The sequence below is a fragment of the Polyodon spathula genome, chromosome 1 (genome assembly GCF_017654505.1).
Source record: "Polyodon spathula isolate WHYD16114869_AA chromosome 1, ASM1765450v1, whole genome shotgun sequence".
In the NCBI taxonomy this organism is placed as follows: domain Eukaryota; kingdom Metazoa; phylum Chordata; class Actinopteri; order Acipenseriformes; family Polyodontidae; genus Polyodon; species Polyodon spathula.
This window is the reverse complement of record NC_054534.1, coordinates 6,649,516-6,666,550: the sequence shown is the minus strand read 5'-3', so window position 1 is coordinate 6,666,550 and position 17,035 is coordinate 6,649,516. Positions and strand designations below refer to the sequence as shown.

The window sequence follows — 17,035 nt, the reverse complement described above, 5'->3', positions numbered from 1 at the left end:
CAAAACCGAATTTCCACTGTAAAAGATTCAGCAGCAGGATCTCATCATAGACCTTTAAAGTTAAATCATAAGGATTTGGAACAACAGCAGCAGCCTTCTGTTTTCAGGCCTCTAAAGGAGTTCTTCTGCATTGGGAGCAATAAGTTTGACCAGGTTGGTACTTCAAAGTGCAGTCTTCAATAATGGATTTGCCAATTGATTTGCTTTCTTGGACAAACCTTTATTGTTTTTGTTATGTTTACACAAATTAACTTTTGTTCCTCCAGTCTTTGGTTGGCACACCTCTTTATGTCTGTTGATATGAGCCCTGTCTAGCTGAGATTGGGGTTTCAAAAATATCATGACGTCTCTAAGGTACTCGTTTAGCATAAGACAAGGACTCCATGTACTGGTAAAGCACAGCCCTTCAAACACATAATTAAAAGTATAGGAAACTAATGGATTGATCTGATCAGCTGCTGGGATTTTTTAAATTTTGTAGCACTGGAAAGCACCCTGGATTGCATTACCACCTATCTGTGGTTATCCCGGGTTCCCTCTAAAAATAAGCTCACTGAGTGAAATAATGGCGAGCAGGTTTCAAGGGGTACAAGCAGGTTTGTGTTTTTATTCTGAATCTGAAATGCAGATATTATCACCTTCAGACACATGACAGCAGCAGACTTTGATCATGTCACAATCAGAGCAGTAAATGAATTCCATGATGGCCCACGTGGCTGTGATTATAGCACTGTAGCTACATTCCTTTTACTTTAATATATCCGATCATTAGTCAGAGCAGCAGACAGCATTTTACTGAGAAATCCACCTCGGATTTGGTTGATCAAGGTCTGTCACATTAAACATCTGGCACGTTTTTTATAACACAACTGTGAAAGATTGGAAGCTTTAGTTTAGATTACATGAAGTTATATCATGGACATGTCATGAAAACCCAGCAACCTCCCAGTAGGACTGAGACTGAATTTGAGAAAGTGACAGCTCCTGGGGTTATGCCACCTTAAAGATCCCACAGCACTTGCATTCAGAAGAGCAGTTATATAAAGGATTCATTTCCTTACGTTACATTTTTTTCTGGTAAACCACAGATTACAATATAAAAAACAAGAAAAGTACTAAAACATCAGTGCTAATTGTGCTAATGCTAATCTGTCCTTTAATCGTCTTACTATCTCTCAAACCCCAAGCAAATATCATTCCCAACAACCCCCATAAGGACTTACAGGCCACTGTTTCCAAATCTTTTGACTGTAGTGTGACTTTTACTTTTTCTGTCTTAAAACTAGTAAAAAAAAAAAACTTCAAATTGCATTCACTGTTGTATCAAAGTCATAACATTAACTTAATATGATACATTGTAATAAAAAATAATAAAGGTGGCCTCAAACAAGGGCAAAGGTAACTATGGTAACAATAGGAAAATATGAAGAAACATCACCCATATTATTGCTCTAGCAGCTATTTCAAAAATCCAGATTAACACTAGTCTTGGACTACTTAATGTTACTTTAGGTAAAGTAATCCAAGATTAGTGTGAATGAAGGCCAGTGAACCCAGCCATAAGAGTTATTTGCTTTATACTGTACTGTTAAAATTGTTTCATTGACATTTTCCTTTGCACTTTCCTTAGAATAGGCTCGTAGTTAACAGACAAGCAACTTGTATAGCTTCAAATGTTATTTTTACATGTATCTTACTATTTCTTGGCATTTGCAATCATTTCATCTCCAGGCTGGCTTTTTTGCTCACTGTAAAGTATAACAGGTATTTTTCCAATTAAGGAAATAATAAAATCCTCTGTTTAAACCTCTGTGTTATTTGTCAAAGAAACACAAAATAACGTAAATCATCAACGAGAAGCTCCGAGTACTCATCTCCCCTTGCCAATAAAACCATGCTTGTAGTAAACAGTGACATTTCTGCTATCAAAGGGATCTCAGTTTTATTTGCTTTTCAAACAAAGAGCCAATCTCACAGTTTGAAGGTGGTTGGGCAGAATGCCATAGAAACAGTCAGAAGAATAACGACTCCCGAAATTGATTTATCTTTTTATACATAATGGCTACATCCCCAAATGGATTTATAAATTAATTGCTGTCTTATTGGAATAAAAACCTTCTTGTGCAGACATGATTGATATCATCTGTCTGAGTCCTTGCTCTGGACCCCCTCCTTCTTAGTTAGTCCATCGCAGCTGGAGCTCTAATTTACTGATCATATTAACTCTGATTAATAACTAACAATAGCTTCTCCTCATACATCAACAGTCAGCCATAACTGAGTGGGACTGGGACTGGTTGAAACTGCTGCCAGGTTATCTGGGACTCAGTCAGGTGACCTTGAGGGCGCTGCTGGCGAACAGGTAATAGCTTCTTTTTCAGAACTGCTGCCTGTCATGTCAGGGTTGTACATTATTTTATAAATATGGATACCCTGCTTTGGAGTCATGTTTGGGGCAGGGGAGTTTAGAAGACACATGGGAAATAAGGCAGCAGCAGAAAATGTAACTATTATTTTTGCTGTGGATTGCTGATCATTTGCATTGATATGTACTGGATGACAGCAGCTCCAAAGTTGCAAAAAGAAAAAATGGTACAAAGGTTAAAAAATATTTTTATGCATGCCTTACTTTTAAGAAGTCCCTTGGTCATTCCACCGCAAGGCATGTCAGTCAATAGGGCAAGCAGCTGGCTGGTCAGTGACAGGAAAGGGGTGGGTCAATTTCACTCTGCAGGTGAAATGACCATATATATATATATATATATATATATATATATATATATATATATATATATATATATATATATATATATATATAGTGCTGGGACAAATATCAGAATATTCAAACAAATATTTTTTGACATGTATTCAGATACAAAAATCAGATGTTCATATTCGCTACAAATGACAAAAATACCTTGCACTTATTTACCATCTCACCAGAATTTGCACGACAGTTTAAAAAAAAATGGCAAATGAAAAAGAGCTCTGTGTGATATGTGAGATTAATATATATATATATATATATATATATATATATATATATATATATATATATATATATATATATATATATATATATATGAGACAAAACAAAAAACAGGATCAACACAGCAGCTCTTGAGCCTCTTTTTAAGTTTTAGACAGCAAAAAGTAAACAAACCAAATTACGCGCTCACACACATTGATCTCTATGAAAAACCACCTGGGACAAAAACGTGTTGTGCTGCTTTAGAGCGAGTCAGAATCTCAATGGACAGAAAAAAGGCAAGCATGTCATTCCGAAATGCCTCGCGTAAACACTACCCAACTTCCTGAAAATAGTGCTTTTTATAGAGACTGGATATATTATATATTTTTTTTGTTTCGACTTTCTGCTATGTGGAGTGTAATAAATGAGAACCAAAACAGTGAGTTTTTGTCCCTGTTACTTTACAACGCCATTTCTACGTTAGTTTTATTTGAAGTGTTTAAAGTTAAATTCCAGTTTTTGTTTGCTTGTTCAGCTAAAAAAAGGCACAAGTAAACCTCATGTTATTACTTTATGAAAACATGTCTATGGCCAATGTTTACTGTGAAGAAACAGCAATAGCAAGGAATGAAAAAAATGAAAAATAAATACAATGCGCTGTCAACTTTATGTACTATTTATTTTGGGAATAAACAAAACAATATTTAACTTGAACTGCCATTTGGCATCCTTTGTTTTGTAATTAATTCACTGGTATAAAGCAAGTCCTACGCAACTTATGCTTTACTCCTGGGAGATTTTTCTATTTTAACATGTTACATAGCGTAAGGTCTTGCTGTAAAATAAAGGCGCGCACTCAGGGGCCACGACCACACCCCCTGTTGCTATGCTATCTCTTCAGAGCAATAGAATAGCTTTTATTACTTTTTGAAAAATGAACGAATATTTAAATTGTGAGCCAATATCCGAACATGAAAATCCTGTGCTCGTCCCATCAATAATATATATATATATATATATATATATATATATATATATATATATATATATATATATAATTCATCATTGTATAATATACATTTCTTTCAAACCTGTATGTTTTCCCAGATTAACATAGCGAATAGCGATGCATGACAGATAAGATTAATGGAATTATCTCATCAGCTAGAAGGGTTAAAAAGATCTTCAGAATTATCCCAAGGGCTGTATTGGCTTAGTATAGTCAGAGTTTTGGTCCTTTTGAAGCAGCTGGAGTTTTGAGTTTCAGCTGGAGACTTTAACTCAAAATGAGAATGCGGTGAATTGCCAGATGTTGGTGTTGTTGGCTCAGTGGGGGGAGAATTTTTTTGTGAAAGGCTGGTTGCACATTGGGGATATAGAATAAGAGAACTTGAACCTGAGGTCCAGTGGAGGAGCGTGCAGCTGCTTCTGTCCAGCATTTTTTCATTTAGCAGGTGATACAACTCAGCCCCATACTGGTGATGAAGGGGTTAGCCAAGGAAACACGGCCCATTCCCACCAAATTGAAATAAAACATCATATAAATATTTATGTAGGTATTTGACATGTATTAGGTAGCAATATTTCAAATACACCCAACCCTCAATTCTAAGCTGTCAGTCATAACACTATCTGCTGCTATAAGGCGACTGCACCTTGTCTAGCAGCTACATTAAATCCATTTTAAATCACCTTCATTGTAAGATGCACCTTCTAATAAAGGGCAAACTACTTGTCTGGCAAGGACAGCACTATAATGAGGGTGCACCTGTGTTGCGAAGGGTTCACATAGTTTTGGCACGTGTGGTGGTTTGTTGCACATGTGTAAAAACTGATACTGTCACTCCCTGCCATTTCAGAATTATCTGTGGATTATCATTATCTGTGGAGTCTTGTTGAATAGGTAAATGTACTGCCTGGCCCTCAGGAAGGAAAAAAATGTGAATTTGGCATTCGAGTTGACTGGCAAGGGAGTGGGATGTAAATATTATATTAACTATGCCATTGGTTGCATAGTTTGCTTTACTAAAGAGTTCTTTGTTGAACTAGTGCAGTCAGTTTGAAGGATTACAAAGAGGAATAAAGAGGTGGTAATCCCTGGATAACCACAGATTTAGGGTGGTTCCCTAGTGCTGTAAAATGCTATAAAAAACAGTTAACGGTGTATTATTCATTACCTGCTGTGATGAAACTTGATATTAATATTATCTACCACACATTTTGGGGCGTAACATACACTATATTGTGGGTCCTCGCTGTTTGTATCTCTGTCCATCCGTATGTCATGTTTACATTTGTACATGTATCTTGAGAGCACAAGAAGTCATTTTAATATACTTTACCATCATACAAAGACCTAATTTGCTTAATTAATGATATCTAGGTGTTAAATACCACTTATCCCATGTCCATTAAACTAGTCATTGACATTTCTTAATACAATACAATTTTATATAGCGTCTTTCATAACAGAGTTATCAGACACTGCTGAACAATTAAAAATAAGCCAACTCAAAAAGGTATGTTTTTAACCTTCTTTTAAAAATTAAAAGCGAGTAGTCTCAGGGAGTGAATTCCAGAGTCTGGAAGCATGATTACAAAAAGCTCTTCCACCCATAGAGACAAGGTGGAAAGAAGGACCATAGAGTGGATCTGAGTTAGAAGAACTAAGAGAACGACCCGGAGTGTACGGCTTCACCAGCTCAATTGAGCAGGTGGGCTCGCCCGGCGCTGCGCTGATCGGGAGGCTTGGATTGGCTGGGGGGCATACTCGGGGAAGCTGTGCGGACCACAAAAAGTGTTGACATCGAGGGGCGCGTTCGCTCCACAGGATTAACTACTACGAAACCTTAAAGGCATGGTCCAGCTGAGGCCGCCAGGAAGAGGCTGGAGTCAATCGGAAGATGCCGGGACTTCACTAGGTCAGTTTAGGGATGTTGATCCCAAACAAGTATAGAGAGGTTTCATAGGGTAGTAGGTTCCTTGAGCAGATGTTCCTTTTACTGAGACTAGCCTTGTGTGGCAACCTTTAATTTGGACTTTGTTGTGTTTTCCTTTCTTTAGTAAATCCGGTGCTCACTGCCCTGTGTCTGATTTAGTATTATTCAGTGACAACCCACACACGTAACACTTTACCCTGTTAGTGTTCCCTGCAAGCCTTATAGGTCAGAAGTAGGACTTTAAAATCATTTCTCTGCTTCAGAGGCAGCCAATGCAAGGAAGCCAAGACAGGGCTAATGTGCTGTCTTAGTTTAGTTTGTGTTAGGAGGAGCGGAGCAGGGTTTCTGGGTAGGTGAAGTCGTGAAATGGTAGAATCGGGATGGCCTATAAAGAGAAAATTAAGGTCTCTACACACCAGACGCTATGTGACAAGCGAATGTGGTGTACAACACACCGCACACGACAAAAAAATAAATAAAACATGTATTTTTGATACGAGATGTTCACACTGAATGCAGTGTGTCGGGCAACACTGAAGCAACACAGAAGCGATGCAAAAAAAATAGTTTGAGATTTGAGATTTTATCGCGTGGCAACTAGGGAACTGATCAAAGAGGAGCAGCTTCCCTTGTGTGCCTTAAGTAAACAATGGCAGAAGAAAAGATCATTCTTGCAGAATCAGACTTCCCGGAGGTGTACAATAAAGGACACACACTTTATAAAGACACATCAATAAGGGATAGCATCTTGGAGTCCATTTCCAGGGAACTGGATATAGCGAGTGTGTATGATTTGTTTACCTTTACTGAAATAAGTTATTATGTATAACAGTACTAACATACAGAGGGAACTCGCATATCACGCTGTATCAAACAGATTAAAAACTAAAATATATTTGTGTGTTTTTTATTAGTATTTAATTGTATTGTAAGTATTAGGCCTATTGCATGGTTATCTGTCCTAATATATTTATTTTTTTGCTGCAAGAGGAGCTGCGGCTTTCTCAGGATGACGAGACGCTTCAGCCCCGCTCCGGCAGCCGAACCTGGGGAGAGCCCATTCCCTCTTCCCCTCTCCTGACCCGCTCTCCTTCTTGCGCTTGGTTTGCTTGTCTGTCACTTTGAACTGAACTCCGACTGCCATTTAGCCAGGCTTTTTATAGTTTAAAAACTGCTCATTAAAATGATCCGTGAGTGGGAATTTTTTTTTTTTTTTAAATATAGCATTGATTACACGGTGGTTTATACATGGTTAATTAATGGGAACTTACATTTTTGCTTCACTATATGTGCATTATAGAGAGGGAGTTATTTTATTTTGTCCTTTTGTCAGATGTGTGTTATGTGTCCCGCAGCATGCCCCCCTTCCCCTTTTAAAACACACTTTGGTTATAACGCTCATATTGTGTGTGTCCCAAGACCAGCGTTATAGTGAGGGAGCACTATATATATATATATATATATATATATATATATATATATATATATATATATATATATCATAAGTAAACCATAGGTATGCGTGTGTGCATGTTTACATAACGTGTAACTCAGTTATTATTTGTAATATTATGTTGAAAAACCTGAGCCTAATTTGAACTTATTTTGACTCGTACTGATAGACATTGAGCTTGAATCCTTGCCGTGCTGAATGCAGATCTCAGGGAGTGTTCTCACCCAGATCGAGCACGGCAGGGGACACCTCTATCTTCTGTAATGAGGTGTGGAATGGCTTCAGGGCATAGGGAGGAAAAATTAGGAACATTATCCCAAGTTCCTCACTGCTGTCCGCACCACTGGCTGATGATTAGGACGGGCACTGGCTCTCCCAACAGGGGGCAGTAGAGACGCAGGCCTGGATCTGCTAAGTGACATACGGGTCTTCAGGAAAACTACAAAAAAAAAAAAAAAAAATTAAAAATACATTTATGGGTTAGGAATGATGCAAGTTAATATGCAGGTCACAGTGTCATTGCATTGTGTGTTCGCTAAATAGTGAAGTGTAATTTTAAATGATATGGAAACAATACTATTAAAATATCTAATAAATGTTTATCATCATGTGTCCTGTTTCAGGGTAATAGGGTAATCTTATTTAGGTCCCTAGCATCATAAATGTTCATTGTAATGCATGTACATTGAAAATTATATTGAAAAATGTAAGGACATCTGCCACATATTTAAATGGTAATATCAGGGGTGCATATTGATCTTCAGAAGTATTTCTGTTAATTTCGTACAATACTGAAGGAAGCAGACACAGCGGTTCTAGTGCTTGGGTAAATACCATCTGTTCTAAAAACTGTAGCCATATGGTATCTGTTTTTCTAGGGAAAGAAAAAAAATGTTGAAAGTTTGTATTTCTTCTTTGGTATTGATTATCCATGTATAAACTGAGTGCAATTTAAAATTTCAATTTATCATACTGTTGGGAAATTCATTGTGTGGACTGGAAACTTGAAAAGGTTGCCAGAGAGTTATGCTGTGCTTGTATTTTTTTTTTCTATAGACAAATGTGACATGGTTTAAAAAGATACCTTGAGTTTGAAAGCAGGCACGGATATCAAGGACAGAAAGAATGACGTGTCCTCTAACAGACATGTTTGCTTTATTGGAGAAATGTTCAGGTTTCAGTGGGCTCTCCATCTTGCTGCAGAGAGAATTCAAGATTGTCACTGTGAAAGCTGAAACTATGCAATGTGTCATTGAGGAAGGTCTTTTTATTTCTTTGGTAGGCCTCAAATTGACAGGTTATGACAAAACTACATTCATGTTGCTTGAATACATCTTTTGTCTAGTTTTACATGCTTTTTGACTTGTCCCAAAAATGACATATTGAGGCTTTCATTAGCTTTAACCAGGTGTGGTTTTCTTCACGGAGGGTATCTTCGTCGTTTTTTACCGAAGGCGAATAAATCAGTGAAGCTCGGAAAAGGCCGTGGCCCTCTTTCACATGGCAGTGATAAGTTGAAAGACCCATTAATCAACATTCGAGTCACAGGTGTGATGGCTTCCCCACAAACTGCCAGCAGACTGTGAAAGTCACATCCAACACAATGAACTGTCAACTAGGCAGACCTGAAAACACTTCTTTTTCAATTCCAAATGAAACTGCAGTGATACCTTTTGAAATATGAATCTGATGCAACCAGCACTCTGTAGCAGGTTGCAGTTGATAGCAACTCTTTCTTCCATCTTCCTTCTTCAACTGCTCTGGGGGGAAAATAGAAAAAGTGTTGGCAAAATCTCCAAAAGTAATGCAAAACTAATACTGTCTGAATAGTTATACCATTCTATGTTCCTATGTGCATTTTTAATGTGATATTATTTTAATTCCTGCATCTACTGTATATATTTAATTCCTGAAGATTTTCAGTAGTATTACAATGCATCAATAACTGCTCTAGAATATTAATTTATTTGAACATAAATCAATGTCCATCAAGGTGTGAATCTGCCTCACACAACTTCACCTTGAGAGCAGGGAGATTGATCCCATATTTGTGGTTTACTTGTAGAGCTTTCAGTTTTCTTAATGGCAGGTTAGATTTGTAAGTATCCTAGTGAGGGGAGCTCATTTGTTTTTTTTTTAAATCTGATAGCCCTGTTCGCTCTGCTATATCCACGGCTCATGTGTCAAAAGTTGCATTTTAAATGACCACTTTGCATTTTCAATGTTATGGAAACTCCTCTGCAAAATTTACTTTTTATTATGACCATTGACCTGTGGTGTGGGTGTCAAACTAGAAAAAATAACCATTTTGAGGATGCAACTCCCTAGTATCAATGCCTTATATTTTTGCGTATTTAAGGTACACTTTGAGTTAGAGTATCAATATTAGGTGCAGTATTCTATGAGTTCAGTTCTATTAGCAGGGTTTCCTGTGAAAGCACACTTTCATTGCCCCATTGTTTGAGCCTGTGGGAACGATAACAGACAGTATAGGGATATTATAGAGAAAGAGGGCTCTAAGGGTTTACAAAAAGAAAGGACATAAAGCACAATAAATTACAATGATCCATGCAATATAATATAATATATATATATATAATATATATATATATATATATATATATATATATATATATATATATATATATATATATATAAAACAACAGGAATGGAAAAGACCACAATTTCTGTATTACTTAATGTGGTAAACCCAAAAGTTAATGTAGTATGTAAAGTGCACTGATGACTTGGTTAGTGCTCCTGTATCTTTCATTTATTGTATTTTTTTACAAACCCCACAGTAGGTGCTTTACAACTGAGGACTTTTTTGAGACCCCCTAATGCTCCCTGATTTACATTAATTCAAACACCTAAATTGCATTAAACAGATAATAACAAAACATAACATAATTAGCTCTCTCCAGGTAATTACATGGACAGTTTAACAACAAACAGCAGGCATATTTACATTGTGAGCATGCCTGTATTCTAGACTGCTTGCAGTTTCAGTATTTGACACAAACACCAAACTGTTTAGCAATTCTAAATGTTTCAAGTATTTTCTATACAAATTCTAAATATCTGTTTGTAATTACACTTGTTCACTGTAAGTTTATATGATTTTTTTTTTTTTTGAGGCAGTAAATGAGAGAATAGTATTTAGTCTTCTCATTTTCTTTTTGACCCTTTAGTGCCTGTACTGTGTTAGTGATTTCTTGGCTCTTATGAACTTTCTAATGATACAGTTATTATATTTAATTAATATTATGTCATTCAGAGAAAGCCAGCATTATCTTATAGTGCTCTCCAACAATGAGGAAGGTCTGAGTGACACAAGGTGAGCATAATTATATAATAATTATCTATTAGTTGCTGCAGCACAGTACAGAACTACTGTTTAATTTAAGAGCGAAGAATGTTTGATTTGATTGATTAAGTAGTGTGATTTTAAACATTATGACACCATTTCAGTACTACACCCAAAAAGTTAACTAGTTAACTAGAAAGAAAAAAACAAAAAGCATTAATGGCAGGCATGAAGAGGATGACACCACTCTGCCAACACACCCAAAATGTCTTCCTCCTCTTTTTCATCATTTATACATGGCTCCGTTCCATATCACCCTCTTTATGTATAGTAGATTTGTATCTTTTTATTATTATTATTCTATATTTAATTGTATGATTTTTGTGGTTCCCTTATTTTATTTTATTTACTTATAGGAGAGGGTACAGTTAGATCAATTAAGGGAGATACACGATTATTTTGGAAAAACACAGTACAACTAAGACACTGACAACATATTTCTTGTTGAAATACATATCAGTTACTGCATTTGTGTTTAGTATTACAGTGCAGTATATGTTATGATTGAGTGTTATGGAACATGTTAAGGTTGTGGGAGTTTAAAATGTATAGTTACTATTGGAAATATTCCTAAGATCAAACTGGCCAACCTTTGTCTTTAACCATGCTAACAACCTTGAGTTTCCCGAGACACTCAGGAAAACACAACAGTCTTTTCAAGTCATCTAAACTGTTATGCATCTAAAAACCGACACAATTAATATTATTGATTTTATTTTAAATAACCTTTGTGAATATATAAATGGCAACAGTATTTAGAGCTGTTACTGTTAGCATCAGGTAATTAGATCCTGTAGTCTAAAAGTGATGGATACATAAACCAAACCACTGGGGGCTGTTGTAACTGCAAAACTCAAAGTTGGTGAAGAATGGTGAAGAATGAAAGTTGTTGGCCATGGCTGATAAAGAATGTCTATTATCATGTTTGCCCTTCATATGCCCTCCTGAATATTAGTTCAAAGCCAAAGTAATTAGTGTCTCATCTTTCACTACTGGACAGGAAGAGAAGAAATTAATAGTGACCCAGCCATTCTGTAGATGCGTTCAGCTGCCATCCAAGGAGGTGAACTTCCTATTAGGAGGCGAGGGGTGGTGGCACCGGAGGGAGCGGATAAATATTGAAGGAAACAGTTGCGACATTACCCACATTAGTCATTCAAGGGCAAAATTATTGTTAATACGATCCTTGCACAGTGACCCAGCATAAAAAGCTTACTGGAGTGAGAGTGTCTATCCAGAGATAATGGGCTCTAATGCCGTACAGAAATCAGAATATGCTGTCATTCAAGGAAGTGGACCTTGAATATGCTTTCATCCAGCAAGATGTATTTTGATGGTTTTGCCTCACCAGGTGCAAGAAAATAGCTCCCCATATCCCACCTTCCCCAATACCCATTTTATTTATTTATTTATTTTTAAGTCATGAAGTCGTTTGTCAGGTCATCTTGAGTCATGGTTTTAGTCCATTACAGGCGAACTTCTGCTGCTATGCTTTTGAAACGGAGGTAATGGAGAGGGTTATTGAAACAATGCCCATGCTTTGTCTTTCTGCCATGGCTTTCAGAAATGAAGCCAAAGGCTGGAAGTGCACTCTACTTGACAGTGTGCAGAAATATATTTAAATATCTATATCTGCCCAGTTTGAAAGGTAAAAGTTTAAGATCACTTTGGATCTTGAACACTTAAATTTGTTACACCTGATGTGGTTGTAAAGGCTTGTTACAGATTACATTGCTAGTTCCTCATATCCGTATTTCATGATAAGATTCTGATTACTACTACAAATATCAGTATCTAGAATAGTGGAGTCAACTTTTAACCAAGACCATTAAAGACAAGTCTTAAACTTTTAGAAAATCCATTAATTGTATGTACTAAAGGCACATGCATTTCTGCATATTTTAATACCTGTACTAAATGTAAACATTACCGAACCGGTATTTAGCTCCTAAAGACCCGAAGCCTGAATCAATATATTAAAGCTGCTCATAGAGCCTTTGACACAGTCATGGCCCGCCCCCGAGGCTATAAAATTACAGCACTTGCAGGCCTCGGCGCCATTTTTCCTTTCAAGAAATGACCTCAGGAAGAGCCTATTTGATAAGTACTTGTTGCTTATGCTAATCATTGTGTTTTACGTAATTTGTGAGAGAGTTTATTTATGCTGAATAGTTTTATATATATATATATATATATATATATATATATATATATATATATATATATATATATATATATATATATAATTATGCCCTATATTTTACATTACAGCCTGTTGTTTGTTACCTCCCACTGCAGCCTTGTGCCCCACGTGAAGCCGGTGACTTGAGTCGCCCCTTCCCAGGGATTAAGCAACGTAAATCAGCTGACTTTTTTCTCTCTCCCCAGGCTGCAGAATTATTTTATTCTTGTTTTAACTTCAGCCAAAATTAGAAGACAGTTTGTACAATTAAAGTAATTGTTATTACTGTATTTTGTTTGGGAGAAATAGTTCCTTTTCTCATTGTATTTTTCTGTAATTTCAGAGACTAAGCGCAGGATTGTCTGCAATGCGTGCTGCGGCGCACATGCAGTGAGAGCAGCTGGATCAAGCTGCTGTGTCGGTTATGGTTGCTTGGATCCCTCCCACAGCAGCATCTTGATGCTGTTTTGGTGACAGCTCTGCATCACCCTTACAAGGGCTGTTAGTTCATTCTGACAAGCAGGCTTCCCTCAGTCTTGTGTGAGTACTGACAGTGGTTTTCCCAGTAGCTTGGACAGGTAGGCATCCCTGTAAAGTGCTACCCACGGTAACTGTGGATTCGTACCGTACTGATACACAGGTCACTGATCCACTCCACTGCCCCATGCCGGTACCGTACCGTTCCAACTCAGCACTAAAGTCACTGAACCAGTACCGAACTGACCTGGTTCTGACATTTACATATCTGGTCCTGTACCAAGCTGGTCTTTTTTGGGTCTTGAACAGACATGTGGCTGTTAAGCAGACTGAGGCAACACCTGTACAGTGGTACTGTACACTGCATTGCTACTTGTATAATGCATTGGTTTTATTCCTGGTAGACATGCAAGACCAGATGCTCTTCCTGCATGGGGCCAGAGCATGGAAAGGAGGCACTGGTCAATTGCAGTTTCTGCAAGTTTTATGCACATTTCTCCAAGTGCACGCTGGAGAAACGTCTCTCTACAGAGCGCTCTGTGTCCCTCATTCCTATGTCCCTCTCTGACAGTCACAGGCTCTCACCACAATAGCTGGATGAGCTGTGTCTGGTTAATAAGAACCTGCTCTGTCAAAACTGAACGGGCAGGCTGTAGGTAGAATCCTGGCTGCTCTGGTAGCTGCACGCAAGAAGCTTAGGCTTATCCAGGCACATGTGCCTGATGGGGACAAAGCACCGCTGTTGGATGCCCCTGTTAGACCAGGGCCATACCTCCAGTTCCAGTGTGCAATTCAGCGGCAAACTGGCACCCTAGGCTCCAGCAGCCTCCAAGAACAGCACATCTGACTGCACCTGCTTCCAGTGATGGTGTTCAAAAGTGGCCCACGGTTGCTCGCTGTGAGGCTACAATTGGGGTTTGCTGCCACAGGCCCAGGACCCCTTTTCAGGGAGCCATCTGGAGTATTAATGTCACTGCACTACAGAAATCTGGGTGCTTACTAGCATTCTGACGAGCTACTCACTGTTCAACCATGGTCCTCCCTTTTGGGGTGTGTGTAACTTCAGTCACGGACCCACAGGATGCCACTGTGGTGTGTCAGGAGTTAGCAGCTCTTCTTCTTGTTTGATAAACCCCCTCCAGTTGGAGGATGGATTCTACTCTAGGTACTTTCTAGTTGCCAAGCGAGATAGTGGCCTCAGACCGATCATCAACCTCAGACAGGTCAACCTGTTGCTGTTGCAATCAATCAGGCCAGGTGACTGGCTCACCACGACGGTCCTCAAAGACTCCTATTTCCACATCCCCATAAAACCAGTGCACAGGAAGTACCTGCGGTTCACCTTTCACTGAACAGAATACAAGTTCTGGGTCTTGCCATTTGTTCTCTCTCTAGCTCCCTGTGCCTTTTCGAAGTGCATTGAAGCTGTCCTGGCCCCACTGAGACTCAAAGGCATCAGAATACTCAATTATTTGGACGACTGGCTCATTTGTACCCAGTCTCCAGCACAGATAGTCGCCCACACAGAACTTGTCACCAGCCACCTTCAACAGTTGGGCCTTGCGGTGAATCATGTAAAAAGCCAGCTAGCACATTTTCAGACAGCCTCCTATCTAGGAGTGTGCTTGGACTCCAGGTCCAGATAGCAGAGTTCAGAGAATAGTTGCCTGTTTCTAGCTATTTTATCAACAGAGCGCTCACAGTAATGGAGTTTCAGAAGCTTCTGGGCTTGATAGCAGCTGCTTCTCAGACCCTACCTTTGGGTCATCTGTGTATGCACCCTCTGCAAGCCTGGTTCAACAGCAGGGTTTTTCAGCCTGTGTTGAACCACGACCGCCTATTGACAGTGTCTCACCAGTGTTAACAGTGTTACCAAATGGGAAGTCATCACGGACAAGTCCAGCCTGGATTGGTGCTTTGTGTGGAATGGCGCAGGGTCCCCACATAAATATTTTGGAGCTGCAGGCAGTTTACCTGGCCTTGCAGCATTTTCTGCAGACAGTTTGAGGCAGACATGTGCTTGTCCATACAAACAACACAAAGCGGCTTCAGGTTACCCATTTTCCATTGCATGGCTTGCAAGCTTTTGCTCTGAGCACTCAAGAACCTCCTCTCACTGTAACCATTAACCTTCAAGGTCGCTGCATCCATGATTGCAGCAGGCTTGAAGGAAAAATGACGCTGAGGTCTGTGGGCGCTGTCATTTTATGCCCTCGAGGGCGGGCCATGACTCTGTCACAGGATCTGCAAGCTTTCATATATTTATTCAAGTTTCAGCTCTTTAGGAGGTAAATACCCATTCGGTAATTGCTACATTTCTATTTCAGGGAACCAGGGTTATGACAATAACCTAACGCTGCAAGCTATCATTATATCTTGCATCCCCAAATACCAAATACTTTCAAATTAGTAGGGAAACGGTTCCTTAAAATAAGAAATAGGGATAATATGTCTTGTGTTTTGCTTTATTTCAGGTTGAGATGGTTTAAATATACACTGAATTTTAATATAATATCATGTTTTGCCCACAAACAAGTGTACAGCGATTATATTGTTTGTCTTGTTCTGCTATACTCATGCCATTTGTATTGTTTAGGAAGACAGCTACTGAATTACAGTATGCATTGTTGGGAATTAAATTCCCCTTTTGTGTGCAAATGATATCTGTTTACCATTCCTTTCAATACCGCTTTTGTTGAATCACATACATCTTTCAATGCAAGTTAGGTTTCCAATAGCTCTTGACAAACCTCAGACTGAAAGGATCAAGCCTGGCAACTTACCATTTAGCAAGATATTCTGCTGCTTATTCTGCTCTCAAGTGAACTTTAACATGTCACCTATTTTTGCCTCCTGTAATGTGTTGTTTTGAAATGGGAAATGAATACAGCTGCCCTGGAGTTTCAACTTTTATCCTGACAGGTTAAACAGTTTGTTGAGATTATATGCAATATGTAACTGTAAAGTTTATGTTGGCTGTATGCCACTTGAGATGTACTTAAGTTTTTGTAGCAGTGTTTTTGGATCTTTGTTTGCTGTGCCAATTGGTGTGTGTTACATTGTGCAGGGCCTATGTACATTTATGATGATAATCATAATAATGAAGACGTTAAACAAATGCATAAGTGTAGCTTAAATTAAATGGTGAGTAATAATGAATATATTAATTTTTTTATACCGCCTCCTTATGATTGTTTTTAAAGAGCTACGGGGCAAAGGCATATGTGGCAGGGAATTGTAAAATGCACCACAGCTGCTTGAACCCATTCCCTGTTCTGTAGGCCTTGTGGGGGAACCAAATGGACTGCTGCATCTGTACATTTGATGATTGCAAATGTTTTCCCTTTATTTTTCTGTCTTGTATTCAGCTGGCATGGTCCTTTTTATATACAGAATGGATCAGCTTGTGTTTCTAAGGCTGTAAAGTGTCCCATTGTCATGATGTCGCTGCATCTCAAGAACTGTGACCTTTGTACCTGAGGGATTCATGGACGTCCATCACCTTATTTTTACAGGCCAGATTGTCATTGGACTCCCACTAGGGGGTATCCAAGCCTTTTGGTCAGGAATTCGAAGCACTTCTAGTTTGTGAAACAAAACTTTCTTCTTTATTGTTATTGTATATAACGTGCGCCGGCAGATGTCG

At 38.5% G+C, this 17,035-nt stretch overlaps 1 protein-coding gene across 1 annotated transcript in view; it reads left to right on the top strand.

Moving 5' to 3' along the window:
* Positions 1 to 17,035, top strand: part of LOC121318594 (uncharacterized protein KIAA0825-like) — a 130,718-nt gene that overhangs the window by 69,938 nt on the left and 43,745 nt on the right.